We start from the raw sequence: 16619 nt of genomic DNA on the forward strand, positions 1-16619 counted from the left end.
CCTGAGAGCATCATAATCACAGGAAGAGGCCGCCAAGTTCGCGTGGGAAAGACAGACGGAGAGACATAGAATGTCGACCAGCAAAGCCTTAAGGGAAATGTAGTCCAAGGCCGGAAAATCGGCGTTGCTGTAGATAGAAGGTAATCAGATACCAGCCTGCGCTTGGCCGCGGTGACCGTGCGGGCCGCATCGCGGAGATTTCTGGGAGTGCTCACTCGGCCTCGGAGTGCGCAGGCGCAGCGCACCGAGTGGACATTTTGGTCTTTGTCCGCGGGTCAGTCCGGCCCCTGGATCCACGTGGCGCGAAAATAGGAGGTGGGATGTGGGTGTCTTGGGCCGATGGGGTCTGGGAGGTTGAAGAGAAGGATTCTAGATCTATTGGGGTGCGGCGCGAGGGTGGGGAGTGGGTTTAAGAGCTTCTGGCCTACATGTAGGGTGGGGGTGGGGGCCTCTGAGGAGGGTTCGGGCGTGCATGACCCTGAGTTTGACCGCAAGTTTGATCGGATGTTTGAGATTGAGGGAGAAACTGAGGGTGCAGCATTGTGTATGGTTGTTTCTAAGAGAGAGAGATGTAGGAAACCAGCATTGAGAAAATAACATCCGAGCGGCACTTCCCGTGTCGAAAGTGCTGATAATAACGGTGCCGTCTTCCTGGAACATCTAATTTACTTGAAGATTTGAAGGGTGATATAAAAGCTAAGTGGTAAATACTTTTTAAACGGACTTTTGTATAAAAGCGCGTTTGTTTTTAATTGGGGTAGAATGCAAATCACCGTGTTTTGTTTTTTTTTTAACAAAAATATTTCAAAGGAAATTTTTGTTATGGGGAGCCTGCTTCAAACGGTCTCAAATATTCTGATCTTTGGGGTACTTTAATAGGTCTTCTGTTAATTTAGAGTAAATATCAGTCTTACATGTTGAGAAGCAGTGTCAAATAGTGCAGAAGGCCGAGGACTGGGGAGTCAAGGGTTTGGGGTTCTAGGTTCGGCACGGTTATCCTCGTTCTTTGAAAAAAACTTAGTTCTTTCAGTGTTTATACATGAGTCTGGACTAGTAGTTGTCCTAACTCCTAAATGCGTGGAGGTGTTCCCAGGTTGTATGGATTTTGTGAAGTAACGAAAAAGTAAGGAATCCACCTTCAGTTATCCTTCACGTGATTGTAAATAATTGGGGACCAAATCAATATCTACAAATCAGTAGCCTTCAAATAGACAAACCACAGCCAGTTAGAAGGTATAATAGAAGAAAACCATTATTTACAAGAACAGTTTTTTAAAAATTGAGGAATAAATTTAAGAACTGTGCAAAACTATTGGAAAAGAACTTTAAAATACTGCTAAAGGGCATAACATAAGAGAACAAATATACAGTGTTTTTCAATAGGAAGACGTCTTAAAAAAGTGTGTGCAAATTTAATTTAAGTAAATTTATTAATTTAATGTTATCCCAATAAAAGTATCCAGTTTTTTTTTTTTGGACCTAGGTAAGCTGATTCTGCACTTCATATGGAAAAATAGACAAGCTAGAATAGCTAGTAAAACTCTGAAAAAGGAAAGCAGTTGGGGTGTGGGGAGGTGGGAGCCCAACAGTAACATTTTACTTTTTTTTTTGCTACTCCCCTGGGCTTTTGTGATGTTAGTTACCCAACCAGGTATTGAACAGGCACCCTCAGCAGTGAAAGCGCAGAGTCCTAACCACTGGGCCACCAGGGAATTCCCCCAACAGTAACATTTTAAATCCTCAGAAATTAAAATAGTATTGGTATTAGCAGGAAACAGGCCTATGAAGGGCAATTGAGCAGTATGTATAATAACTACAAATGTATTTTCTTTTTGACTTATTTTACAGATGGAAATTCATTCTTCAAATGTACCTGAATTTACATGAAGTTGTACAGGTACAAGGTTGTTCATTGCAGCAGTGTTTCACATAGGAAAAGATTAGAAACAATTCATGCCCATCAGTAGGAGATTGGTTCAATAAAATTATGATGTATGTATACAACAGAATAATTTGCAGCTCTATAAAAGAATGAGGAGGAAGCTTTCTGTATACTGACACTGAAATAACTCCAGAAATATATTAAGTGAAAAATGTAAGATGCAGAATATATGGTATGCTTCATTTAGAGTAAGAAAGGGGAGAGATAAGAATATATACTTGTATTTGTTTCCTTTAAGAAACAACATCCACAAGAAACTAGTAAGAGTGGCTACCTCTGTTGGGGGTAGAGGTACTGGCATAGATAGGACAAGGGCAAATAGCTTTCTATGTTTTGTTTTGTTTTTTTTCCCCTAACTATATGAATTTAGTATATATTCAAAAGTCAAAGTACTTTTTTTTTTAAAGTAGGCCATAGAACCAGACTCTTTCCTGTGCCACTTTGTACCTTGGTGACCTTAGACAGGTAATCCCTTGTGCCTCAGGTTCTCATCCAGTATTATAGAGAAAATAATAGTATCTGATTCACGGAGTAGTTGTGTAGATGGAGGAGTTCTAAAAAATAGTGCCTTATTACTTAGTAGTACTGGATAAACTTTAAGTAGTACTATTGTTACTATCTACAGAATAATACTTCCTCAGAAATAATGCCATTTGCAACAAGGTGGATGGACCTGGAGATTATCATACTAAGTGAGGTTAAGTCAGACAGAGAAAGACAAATATATGATAGGCAGAATCTTTAAAAAATGATACAAATGAACTTATTTGCAAAGCAAACACTCAGAATGAATTTATGGTTGCCAGAGGGAAAGAGTGTGTGTGTGTGTGTGGGGGGGGTAGATTGGGAATTGGATTGACATGTACACAGTACTATATTTAAAATAGATAACCAACAAGGACCTACTGTATAGCACAGGGAACTCAGATCAATATAATAACCTAAATGGGAAAAGAATTTGAAAAAGAGTGGATACTTGCATGGGTGTAACTAAATCACTTTGCCATACACCTGTAACTAGCACATTGTTAATCAACTATATTCCAATATAAAATAAAAATTTTTAGAAAATTCAGAAAGGGACAAAAAATTTCCTCAGAAACAGTACATTCATTCTTACTGTTTCTGGTAAAATTTTCTGAAAGATTCAGATATGCAGATGCTCTTTTTTAATTTCAATGTTTAAGCTTTTTTTTTACATTTTCTTTTGTAATGGGAATGAGGAAGTTAGAGTTCTTTGTTCAGGTTACATTCATCCTTAGAAATTCATCACTGCCTCCTTCATGAGATTTGTTCTTTGATTTCTATGATGGTTACTTTCTCATGGTTCTAATTCAGAGCCTCTGATGATGTTCTTTAAAAATCCTAATTGTGACCTGTTTTGGGTCAGACTACATCAGAGGTGATCTTCAAATTGCATAACATCAGAACAGAAATATATGACTGGTCCACCATTAGTGATTGTATTTTCCCCTTTATGACCAAAGTGTAATCTGTATGGTTTCATAATTTGGCACGGTACAAATGTCCATTCCCCATCAATCATTTAATGAATGGTTTAACACCAATAAATAATCCTTAGCTGAATCAATAATTTCTTCAAGGTTGCAAAGTGATTTTCTAGTTTTTTCATTTCTTTTACATTTATTTGATTGCTACCTCAAATTGTGACAAATTTATCCTGACTTTTTCTTTAAGCATCATTTTAAAGTTGTGCTCTAATAACTGCAGCTAGTTTTCTTTTTGATAGTCATATTGTCACAGTTTTAGTCAGTGGACATTCCTTCATGCTAACTCCAGTCTCATTTTAACTTGCCCCCATTTAACTTTGAAAGCGATCTTGCACTCCAGGCCCATCTTGTACCTTCCCTCCCAGACTTGGAATTAGCTATTTCTTCAAGGAGCTCTGGTTCCTTTTACTGGAGAGTGGTATTGGAGACCAAGATCTGGGTGCTGAATGTTCGTTCTCCCCCCCATCCCCTCCCTCCCCTCCCCTCCCCTCTTTTAGCTTCACTGGCTTCATTGCTGTGTGTGGGCTTTTTCCAGTTGCTGAGAGCGGGGGCCACTCCTCGCTGTGGTGCGCGGGCCTCCCATCGTGGTGACCTCTCCTGTTGCAGAGCAGGGGCTCCAGGCGCGCGGACCTCAGTAGTTGTGGCGTGTGGGCTCAGCAGTTGTGGCTTGTGGCCTCCAGAGTGCAGGCTCAGTAGCTATGGCGCACAGGCCCAGCCTCTGTGCGGCATATGGGATCCTCCCATACGAGGGATCGAACCCATGTCCCCTGCACTGGCGGGCAGACCCAGGGAAGCTCCTGGATGTTATTTTATTGCTGCAGAGGTAATTGTTTCAAGGCCATTTCAGAGATGGAACTAGAAAACCCATTTTGAAAAATCATGAGTTCATATTAGTATTTATAATTCAGTTTAAATGGTTCAGTATTTTTACCTCATACTTAGCTCCTAATTGTTTTTTTTTTCCCCGGTACGCGGGCCTCTCACTGCTGTGGCCTCTCCCGTTGCGGAGCACAGGCTCCGGACGCGCAGGCTCAGCGGCCATGGCTCCTGGGCCCAGCCGCTCCGCGGCATGTGGGATCCTCCCGGACTGGGGCACGAACCCGTGTCCCCTGCATCGGCAGGCGGACTCAACCACTGTGCCACCAGGGAAGCCCCTAATTGTATTTTATAGTAAAAATTTTGGAACAGGTTAATATAAGTATAGGATTATTTGCTTTATCCTCCACTATAAAAAAAATGGTTTCAAAAATAACAATGTTGATAGTAGTAACCATAAACATATTGTATCATGTGAAAATTTTCTTTGTAGCTGTTTTTGTCCTTAGAATGCATCCCAGGAAAGATGTGTAGTCAAAGTTCTCTGTTCTAAAGTCATTTGAAATAAATCCTTTCTTTGAGGAATTATGTTACCAAGTTAATGTACAGTTGAGTTCATTTGTTTCAGTTTGTTTTCAAGTTCAGGGATTGCTTTTTCAAAAAATCAATTTCATCATATAAAAAGTAAATAATGCATTTCGGTGATTCAACAAAAACTGTATCTCATAGAGATATCTCATTCTGCTCCCCCGCATCACATTCTTCTCTGTCCCAATTAAATATAGTTTCTTGTTTTTTTGTTTCTTTATCCTTCAAGTAGATTTTTTTTGTTTGTTGGGCCATTAGTGTATGTTTATTCTTCCCTCCTATCCCCCACTGTCCTTACATAAAAGATGTACTATGTACATCTGTGTTCCTCACTTTCTTCACTTAACAATACGTCCTGGAGATATCCTTTATTAATCATTATATATATATTTTTCTTTTTAACTGCCTTATAAATAAGATGCCATTGTGTGCATGTACCGTAGTTGATTCTGCTCTTGAACATTTGGGTTGTTTCCAGTCTTTTGCTGTTACTGCAGTAATGAGTAATTTTTCATCTGTGTCATTTTGTACTTATGCAAGATTATCTCTAAAGTAGATTGCTACAAGTAGAATTGCACATAGGGCTAAGAACTTTCATTTCCGTTAGCAATCTACAAGAACACCTTTCCTCCTAGAACCTTATCACAATGTAGAATTGCATTTTTTTTTTTGCCAAAGGAATGAGTGAAAATTGGTATCTCAGTGTAGGTTTAATTTACATCTCTATTATGGGTGAGGTTGAGTATCTTCCATATGTTTAAGGGCCACATGTACTTATCTGGGAACTCTGTTCATATCCTTTTTCTCCTTTTACTATGGGGTGTCTCTTTCTTCTAGGAGCTGTTAAATTACATTAGAAAGGTTAGCCCTATGTGAAATGAGTTGGAGTTTTTTTTCCAAGTTTTAAATTTGTGTTTTGATATTGTTCACATTGGTTTGTTTTTTTAAACCATGTGGAATCAGGAAGTTTTTATTTTTATGTAATAGATTTATCAGTCTTTCCATTTATGGTCATAGAAAGCCTTTCCCACTCCAAGTTTCACCTATACTTTCAAATCCTTAAAAGATTATAATTTCTATGGGTTTTCATATCCTCGTGTATGATATTTAGGTTTGCATCCAGGTTTATGTTTTTCCAATAGGCTACCCAGTTCTTCCAACACCATTTATTAAAAGGCCTTAACTCTACTATTTTTTTTTTTTTTAACTCTACTATTTTAAGATTCCATTTTGATCATATACTAAATTCTCGTGTTTCTGGTCTATTTCTGGACTTTATATTCTCATCCATCTTCCAGCCTATATTCGTGTACCAATATTTATCTTTTTGGTATGGATGCTTTATAATTTTGTTTTAATATCTATTATAGCTATTCTCTTATTGCTTGTTTTTTTTTCAGTTTCCTAATTCTTGTTTATTTTTCTGTGTAAACTTTAAAATCAGCTTGTCTGGTTCTAGAAAAAAACTTATGATATTGCATTAAATTTTGTAAAATAATTTAGCAGAAGGGACATTAGATCTTTATAATGTTAAATATTCTTGTCTATGTACATGATATGTGTTGTATATATTCCAGTTTACTTTTGGGTCTTCTAGAGTGGTTTTTTGTTTTTTTGCGGTAAGCAGGCCTCTCACTGTCGTGGCCTCTCCCGTTGCGGAGCACAGACTCGAGACGCGCAGGCTCAGCGGCCATGGCTCATGGGCCTAGCCGCTCCGCGGCATGTGGCATCTTCCCAGACCGGGGCACGAACTCGTGTCCCCTGCATCGGCAGGCGGACTCTCAACCACTGTGCCACCAGGGAAGCCCTAGAGTGTTTTAATATTTTCTTCATATAGGTTTTAGACACTTTTTACTAAGTTTATTTCTAAGTACTTTATTTTTTATATTGCTGTTATGAATGGAGTCATTGCGCTATATATAAAGCTTGTTGGTTTCTTTTTTATATATATAAATTTATTTATTTATTTTTGGCTGTGTTGGGTCTTCGTTACTGTTTGCGGGCTTTCTGTAGTTGCGGTGATGGGGGCTACTCTTCGTTGCGGTGCGCGGGCTTCTCATTGTGGTGGCTTCTCTTGTTGCGGAGCATGGCCTCTAGGTGCATGGGCTTCAATAGTTGAGGCACGCAGGCTCTAGAGCGCAGGCTCAGTAGTTGTGCACGGGCTTAGTTTCTCCGTGGCATGTGGGATCTTCCCGGACCAGGGTTCAAACCCGTGTCCCCTGCATTGGCAGGCGGATTCTTAACCACTGCACCACTAGGGAAGTCCCAAAGTTTGTTGATTTCTATAAGTTAATTTTATTCCCTGCTTAATTTACAGAATTATTGTTTATAGTTATATTTTTAAATGAGGCAGTGGGCATCCTTATCTTTATTTAGAGTTTAATAATAGAAATGCCTTCAATATTTTTGCATTAGATAAGATGCTGGCTTTCGTGGTCAGATATAGATTATGATTACCTATATATGTATAAATTACCCATGCTGCCTGGGTCTCTGGGGATGTGAGTAGAAACAAAACGTTTAAGGCTGAGACCACTGTTATGCCTCAGATACAACAACCAGGAAAGATCACATTAATCAAGGAAATAAAAATCCCTCTAAACTCTCTGATAGCTGCAGTCTTAAAAAAAGTCAAATATAAGAAAAATAAGATGTCCACTGTTATTTTCTTTCCATTTCCTCCTTTTGTGTGACCATTTCTTAAATCAGTTTCTCCATTTATCTTTTGTGTTCTTTTTATAGCTTTTCTTGCTTCTTAAAGTTTTTATGTCTTTTTTAAAAAATTAATTTTGTTACATTGTGTTTCATTTTTTATCTACTTGTGGCAGTATTTTCAGGTGAGTTTAACTGTTGGAAAATTATGGTGTTCATTGCCACTGTTTTCTTTAAAGCATCCTTGTATGGACACAGACAAAATATTTTGTGTTTCTCATGTTTGTATGAGGTAGATATTCATAGACAAGTACCAGGAAAAAGGAAACATAGTAGCATTCTATACTTCAAAGCTCATGTGCTTCTTCTAGTGTATAAAAGCAGAGGGCTTCCACACCTTCTCTGGCTAGATGACCATAACCTGGTTGAGGCCGACTTTTATCTCCATCTCTCTGTTTCCCATAAATCTTCATAGTACTTGCCTTCCAGGATGATGCATTTGCTTTTTTTTTTTTTTTAAAAATGCGGTACCCGCGCCTCTCATTGTTGTGGCCTCTCCCGTTGCGGAGCACAGACTCCGGACGCGCAGGCTCAGCGGCCATGGCTCACGGGCATAGCTGCTCCGCGGCATGTGGGATCTTCCCGGACCGGGGCACGAACCCGTGTCCCTTGCATCGGCAGGCGGACTCTCAACCACTGCACCACCAGGGAAGCCCTGCTTTGTATTTTTTAATATATAAATTTATTTATTATTTTATTTTTGGCTGTGTTGGGTCTTCGTTGCTGTGCATGGGCTTTCTCTAGTTGTGGCGAGCGGGGGCTACTCTTTGTTGTGGTGCACAGGCTTCTCACTATGGTGGCTTCTCTTGTTGCGGAGCAAGGGCTCTAGGCGCAGGGGCTTCAGTAGTTGTGGCGAGCGGGCTCTAGAGCGCAGGCTCAGTAGTTGTGGCGCATGGGCTTAGTTGCTCCGCAGCATGTGGGATCTTCCCGGACCAGGGCTCGAACCCATATCCCCTGCATTGGCAGGAGGATTCTCAACCACTGCACCACCAGGGAAGCCCCCAAGTACTTTTTAAGCCTGCTCTTTCTGCTTCCCCTGCAGTCTCTTTCTGTTTAATCTAGGTCTTGCTTTCATTAGTTCCGTCTTAGGGTAAGGTCTACTCGTTCTGTAAGGAAATACTAGCTGCAGATTTCTGAACTATTTAAGTCCTGAGAATCTCCCTCAGCGTTTTGAGTTCTTCCTGGCTTCTTTGTAACTTCTTTAGGCCTCCTGTTTGGCTTTCCCTTTGGCAGAGGTACATGGAGTTTGGGGGTTTGTCTTTTCTTTTGTGGCTAGTTTTGTTCATAATTAGACTTCATTACAACAGTTCTCACTCAGGGTGAATCCCTCATTCTGAGAATGAATATTTGCTAGTTATTTCTGAGATCTGTTACCTCAAAGACTTCTCACCATTATCTAGTCTTTCTTGCTACACCTATTACACTATTGTGGTTCCTGTACCACTTCGGCTATTTTGGGTTTTTGGTCCGCACTTACAAATAATTTAGAGTTAACATAAATTCTCTCTAATAGTTTCACTACAGATGTAGTGTATGGATTAGCTTCTTGCCCCCTTGTTCCACCCTCCCCATTACCCCATTATTTTTGATGTTTTATATGGTTTTCAGGAAAAGCATTTGAAAGATTGAAACTAAACAGCCACCATGCTCCTGTGAAACCTTTCCTTGTGTCCTTGACCTTTGGTGTTCCTAGGATTCCATCCTTGACCATCTTCACGGACTGTGTATGTTCTCTATAAGCACTCACAGTAGTATTCCACCTGTCTTCAACAGCAGTGATATTCTGACAACTGACAAATTCCCATTTCCATTCTAGGCTGTTCTGAGCTCCTAATTTATATATGCAGTTGTGTAATGGATATACTTGCCTGCATGATCCTCAGAAACTTGACACTCTGAATGTCCAGAAGATCAAATTTGATCTCCTTTTGCAGGCTGTTTCTAGGCAACTCGCTCTCTCATGTTTATCTCTGTGTACATTACTCTTTAAAGCAGGCTCTAAGCCTTCCATCTGCCACACCCCAGTACAAGCTGGTGACCAAGCTTTTTCAACACATAGTAGATAGAGTGTATAAGTAGTAACTTAGGATTTTGCTTTTTTTTTTAATGATTTCAACTTTACAGAAAAGTTGCATGTACCTTTTCTAGAGAAGGGTATATGTGCAGAAAAGTCCCATATACCCTTTACCGAAATTCACCAATCATTTACTTTTTTATTGCTTTATTTTTCCTTCTCTTATTCTCCAAATATGTGTGTACATTTTTCTTCTGAACTATTTGAGACTAAGTTGTATACATGCTCCCTTTATCTGCAAATACTTCAGCATAAATTTTCTAAGAACAAGGACATTCTTATACATAACCATGGTACAGTAATCAAAATCAGAAAATGTAATGCCAATACTATTGTTTAATTCAAAATCCATATTCAAATTTTGTCCATTGTCCCAATAATGTTCTTAAAAACGTTTTTTTGAATGTGTGGATGAACATATATTTATAGGACATTTTTAGTATATAGTTTCTTTCAGAGGATATTGCTAACAAAGTAAATATTAGGACTCCAGGAAAACTTCAGTTTTTATTCCTGAATACTGTCAAGAACAACTTTATCCATGTGGCTTAGTTATGTTAGGTGTATGTTATAGTCATAGATATGAGTATTGAATTTCATCCAGGAATAAGGGCCACAGTTAAAATCCACTTAGGAGCCTACATAGGAATGTGGTGCTAGAGAACAGTAGCAGCCAGTCATGTAAGGTATGAACAGCTTTTCCTATGTAGGTCAAATTTTCAAAATACATTCCCTCTTTCTTCCTCCATTTCTGGATGTGTGGAGCCTTAAAAGGTTGAGTGAGTGTATGGCTTTGAAATTCAGGACCCAAATAGTCCCTTTGCTCATATAGTTGTGTGTGCTTTAATTTCTAAGACAAAAAGTCATTACTTTGTTCTTTTTCACAGGGTTGCTTCCTTGTGCATTCCTGGAGACTGCACCTTCCTCATCCTTCAGAAGGCCAGGAGGCCCCAGGGCTCAGCCTGAGTTCTAGGACAGAACTTTGGCTCCAGCATTAACATTCTAGTGCTGTGTCATTTCCCCAATAGCAGGTTATAAGCTGGCCAAGCTGTATGTGATCCTCTGTTGAAGCAAGAAGACGAACTGTGGATGGTGGAGAAAGAAGTGTAAAGGAAATTTGTCCAGGTGAGTGCATCACAACCAGGCAGGTCACAGTTGTTCAGTCGGCATTGCCACCTCTGAAATGCTTTTAAGGATGTTTTCTTACAGGCCCTAGTCTTAGAATATCACTTGATATGAATTCTTTAGAAACCTGAAAGATATTTCCAGTCATTTTTTCTTTTAGTAGTCTACTCCTTTAATCAGATGCTAGAGGACCAGGTTCCCCTCTTACCTTTATTCTGCATGTCAGCACTTCGCACGTCATTTGTACTGCCTCTGTGTCATTGTTCTCTCTTTCATGATGCCCTCAGTCTCATATCCCCTGATGTGTATAGACTCCTTTGTGCATTCTTTTATATGTCTTAAGTCTTTATATATTATCTGATATTTAGGTTCCTTTTTATTACTTACCAATTTCTCTAATTCTTTTAGTGGTTAAATGCCTCAGCATTATATTTTACATCTGTAATCACACTTCCTGTTGTCTTCTTATCCAGCGCCCCCATTATACATCAACAAACTCCTGCCTCACTCCCTTCTGCCCCCATGTACCTCTTTCAGAAGTTTTTGCCTTAGAAGTCAATTCTGCCTGTCTGCTGTGTGTGTGTGTATGGATGTGTGAGTCTGTATTTGTTTTTTAATGTAATACGTGAATTTGTAAAAATTTTTGAACATCAGGTATACAGTGAAAAAGTCTGCTGTTCTGACCCTGAGTCCTGTAATTCTTTTTCAAAGATGCAGTCACTTTTAAGAGTTTCACATGTATCCTTCTTGAGGTAGTCTACGAATAAACCAGCCTATATTATGTATCTGTGCTGCAAATATGAATATATATAAGCCCTCAGTTTTCCTTTTCATGTAAATGGTGGTATGTATTCTATTGTGTACATAGTTTTCTTTTATTCTGTATCAACATTTAATTTGTTTAACCTGTCTCGTACTAATGGACATTTAGGTTGTTTCCAGGCTTATGCAATTGAAGATGTAAGTGCATATACTTGTTTATATTGCTTTGCAGAGATGTGCAGATATAGTTACATCATAATTTACTCTAAGTGGAAGTGCTGGGTCAAAGTTATGTTTTTTTATAGATTTGATAGAAATAGGCACATTGTTCTCAAGAGAAGTAAACCAATTTACATTTCTACCAACGTAGTATATTCGTATATTCAATAAGTATTTACTGAATGATTTGAATTTGGCACCAGTTCAGTTACTAGGGAAATGTCAGTGATCAAAGCAGTAAAAAATTCTTCTCTTTTTTTTTTTTTTTTTTTTGGCGGTACGCAGGCCTCTCACTGTTGTGGCCTCTCCCGTTGCGGAGCACAGGCTCTGGACGCACAGGCTCAGCGGCCATGGCTCACGGGCCTAGCCGCTCCGTGGCATGTGGGATCTTCCCGGACCGGGGCACGAACCCGTGTCCCCTGCATCGGCAGGCGGACTCTCAACCACTGCGCCACCAGAGAAGCCCAAAAATTCCTCCCTCTTGAGGCCTATATTCAAATTGGGGAAGACAGACTATGAATAAATAGGTAAAAGATATATTCTGTCAGTTGGTGGTGAGTCCTGTGCAGAAGAGTAAAGCAAGGAAAACTGGCATAGAGAGGGCAAGTTGGGGGGTTATAATTTTAAAGAAGTTGGTCAAGGAAAGGTCTCATTAAGAGGATGGCATTTAAGAGTATGAGAGTGGGACGTGCAGTATTTGGTGGAAGAGCATTCGGCCAAAAGGAACAAAATCTTAAAAACCCTGAGGCTGAAGCGTGCTGTTCAAGAAATAATGATCAGGGCAGTGGGCTGGAGCAGAGTGAACAAAGGAAATAAGAATAGATTTGGTTAGGTTAACAGGCCAAATCATAGACTTTGGCCTTTATTCTGAGTGATTTTGGGAGACCATCAAAGGGTTTTGAGGTAAATCACCAAATTGTATGAAGCCAGTAGTCAAGCAGTAAATATTGTTAAATACCATAATTCATTTATCCCTTGTGGCTCAAGCCACCATTAGATGCTTTGCAAGTTGGCAAGGTATCAAAGCTGAGTGTATTCAAGTTTGCTGACATATGGAGGAAGAGTTACTCTACTCCTCTCTGCTTAATAACCATTCTCTAAACATTGGTTCTTCTCTCCTTGTCAGATAGAACTGCTTTCCTTTTTTTTTTTCCCCCTGCTCCTCCCAGGCATGTGAACCTGAAGGAATTCTGGGTTCTTTTTTTTTTTTTTAATATTTATTATTTATTTGGTTGTGCCAGTTCTTAGTTGTGGCTCACCGGCTCCTTAGTTGCAGCTCGTGTCCTCCTTAGTTGCAGCACTGCTCGTGAGCTCCTTAGTTGGCAGCTTGCCGGCTCTTTAGTTGTGGCATGTGAACTCTTAGTTGCGGCATGCATGTGGGATCTAGTTCCCTGACCAGGGATCGAACCCAGGCCCCCTGCGTTGGGAGCTTGGAGTCTTAACTACTGCACCACCAGGGACGACCCAGAGCTGCTTTCCTTTAAAAGCCTGTTAGGATAATTGAGATTGTAATATGCTCTACTACCCAAAAAAAATACTCTAATAAAAATGAAATATTTGGGGAAAAAAGCAGGGGGGTTTGAGGTGAGGAGTGAAAAGATCAGAATTACGGTTTGGCTGCTATAAAGAAAACATGGTAGAGGGGATTAATGGGAGGCTATTGCAGTAGGTAGTAATTGTACTTAGTGACACAGAATCAGATTCTTAAGATATTTTAAAGGAACAGCTGACAAGATTGACTTATTTTATGTTGGTTATGAGAGAAAGAGGAGTTGTTGATGACTCTTTAACTAGAAGAGGATGAGTTACCATTTACTGAGATAGGAAGACTTAAGGAATTTTGGGAGATCAAGAGTTTTCTTTTGGACTCGTTAATTGTGACATATCTACTGGTCCATCATCTAAGTGCATATTCAGGTAGACAGTTGGATGCACAAGTCAGGAATTTAGGGAGATAGAAACTTGTGATGACTTCTGTTTTGCTGTACTAATAAGCTGCTTTATTCAGTGATGGTGTCTCTGCATTTCCTTGCTCAGTCTTAACTTTTCTTACCACCCAGGGATGCCAGAGTGTCCACCAAGTCTCCTGCATCCAGCCTACATTCCTGGATTCTGTTGTTAGAAACAAGGAGGTAGTGATAATGGCCCTTGAAGCTGTGCCTTTTGTTTTTGGAGAGCATTGTGCATGAGAGCTCTTCGTAAAAACAGCAATGGCAGCTGCCCACTCATATCCTTTCTCATAAGACATTAGAATGATAGCTACTTCCTACTCTTATCAACAATGCAGTTTTCCCTTTTATTTTTCCTCTTTATCTTTCTCCTTCACAGGCATAAAGTGAGCAGAGATGTCTTTATCGTTTTAGAAGAAAGCATCTATTTATGTTATGTTTGAGTCCCTCCTCTAGGAATTCTCTCCCACTTCAGCTTGATTGGTGCTTTGATGGCCTGAGATGTTGCTTTTTCTGTCTTAAGTGTTTCCTTATCTTTTGAGCCCCCCCCCCCATCCTCTTACTGGAGGTGGCTTCTGGAACTTTGTATTCTGCCTTTCCTCCTTCCCTTTATAAACTGATCCCTAGAAAGTGACTCATTCGTTCTGAAGTTAGAAGTAACTCTTTCTATAAATATCAATTTTTATTTTGGCACCTCCAGGCTTTTTGTCTTGCCCACCATGATTTTACCTGTTTACGGGATAAACAACTGTCCAATTAACTTCCTTTTTCATTGTGTCAGACCGTGAAATCATTAATATCGTACCCAAATTAGAGATTTCAGCTCATTATTTCAGGTCCAGACGTTACTTCAAACCATTTTCAAATTAGGTCTGGATTATTTCTTTTCTTATGGTCCTTGTGATATGGTCAGTCAAACCTTTTAAAAGATATACTTTGCTCTAATCAAGAGAGGGCATATTAACCATGTGAATATAAATGTGAACATATTTCCTTCCTATAAAATTATTTGAATCTTGGCCTTTGATTATGAAATAACCTACCTATTTAGTTCCTGCTTATTTAAACCTGTTACTTCCTCTTCTTTTGATCTCCCCTCTGCTTGTCCATCCTGCTTCACATTTTCCACAGAAATTCAAAAGTCCTTAGTAAATACCATCTTAAGTGTTTTTTTTTTTTTTTTTTAATGTCTGGATATCTTATGAACTTGTTGAAAGGAAGGCCCATGTTTTATATTTTCTGTTTGCAATTTTGATTACACATGTGGTAACTTGTTAAATAATCTGAATTATTGTGGAAGATTTGTTTTTTTAATCAATTCTTAACATCTTCAAACACCATAAAACACTGAAAGAAGAGTACAGTGATTTCCTCTATACCCACCACACAGATTCAATAGTATTTTGCCATGTTTGATGTATCTGTATTCCAGTGCATGTGTATTGTGTGCACTACAGCACACAAACAGCATGACATTTCACTCCTAAAAAATTAAGTAAGCATTTTCTAAAAATACTGGCATCCCTCTATATAACAAAAATACCGTTACCACACGTTAGATGATTAGTCATAATGTGCTAATATTGTGTAATAGTCCATATTCAGATTCCCCAGTTATCTCCAAAATACTTTCTGTAGGTTTTTTCTTTTTTCTTTTTGGCCTCTTCGAGCCTTGTGGGTTCTCAGTTCCCTGACCAGGGATTGAACCCAGGCCACAGCAGTGAAAGCGCCAGATCCTAACCACGAGACGACCAGGGAGCTCCCTCTATAGTTTTTTTTAAATACCAGAATCCAGTCAAGGTTTAAACTTTGGGTTTTGTTGTTGTCTTTTTAGTCTTTAAACTCTAAACTGTCCTCCCCTCCTTTTTTCCCCCTTGGTAATGCCCCCTATATTTAAAAAATACTTGCTATCAGCCATCCAAAGAAAAGAGTGGAGCTGTTACTGCAATCCAGCATCTCAGATTATAGTTAGCATGCTAAGACTTAGCTACATACAAGTTTGGGTTTAAAAATATTTCATATGAAACACTTATTTTAAGAAAAGTGAATGTGATTGTGATTAGTAGTTAAGGGAAAGATGTTTAGAAGTAAGAGACAAGATTGGAGAAGTCTTTTTAAGAGCATGTTACTGGAGCTGCTTCCAGGAGGTTCTGTGAATTCTAAGAAGTGTAAAAAATAGGAGTGGATCAAGCTAAGCCAAAGGATATAAGGAACATAATATGTGTAATTGTGACTCACTGATTGCATATTTAACATGCTTGGCAGGCTTTTCCTCAGGGCCTCTGAACTTACTTAACTACTGCTTAGAATGCTCTTCCTCCAGATCACTCTTTCTTCCTTCATGTCTTGAATCTTCCTTCTCAGAGGCCTCTCCATCTGAAATTGAAACTCTATCCCTTCCCTAATTTTACCCCATATCACTTAAAACTTGTTAACAAACCATCTCCTTCATTTGGTTATTATTTGTCTCTGTCCACTAGAATATAAACTTGATGGGTGCAGAAAATTTTGTCTGTTTTATTCAGTACTGTTTATCCCTGGAGCTTAGAACTGTGCCAGGCACATAGTAGGAAAGAAGAAGGTATTTGTGGAATGAATAATGAGAAATGTTTTGAGCATCAGGTTCTCAAAGTTTTTTGGTCTTAGGAACTCTTCACATTTTTTTTTTTTTTTCTTACATAACAGCTTTATTAAGATATAATTCAGCTAACCAGATCTACCCTTTTAGGGTATACAGTTATATTCACAAAGTCATGCAGTCATCACCATTATCACATTTTCATCACCACAGAAGGAAACCCAGTACCCAATAGCAATAAAATTTACAGTCCTAAAACTTGAGGACCCGCAAAGAGCTTTGGTTTATTATGTGGACTTTTGTGATGTTTACTTTATTTAACAAAAAATTGAAACTTTTAGAA

The 16619-nt window shown here is 39.0% G+C and overlaps 1 protein-coding gene across 6 annotated transcripts in view; it reads left to right on the forward strand.

Annotated features, from left to right (window-relative positions):
• Positions 1 to 16619, forward strand: part of ZNF146 (zinc finger protein 146) — a 22433-nt gene continuing 5814 nt past the window's right edge. The window contains exons 1-3 of one of the 6 annotated variants that reach the window (XM_033413966.2): positions 1 to 140; positions 1849 to 1897; positions 10531 to 10768. The gene's annotated coding sequence lies outside the window, so the exon portion shown is untranslated. Of the gene's footprint in view, positions 141 to 163; positions 316 to 471; positions 704 to 1848; positions 1898 to 1974; positions 1993 to 10530; positions 10769 to 16619 lie in introns of those variants that run through there. The other 5 variants (XM_033413965.2, XM_033413963.2, XM_033413968.2 and 2 more) reach the window with 5 other exon arrangements.

Source organism: Orcinus orca, chromosome 20, assembly GCF_937001465.1.
Source record: "Orcinus orca chromosome 20, mOrcOrc1.1, whole genome shotgun sequence".
In the NCBI taxonomy this organism is placed as follows: domain Eukaryota; kingdom Metazoa; phylum Chordata; class Mammalia; order Artiodactyla; family Delphinidae; genus Orcinus; species Orcinus orca.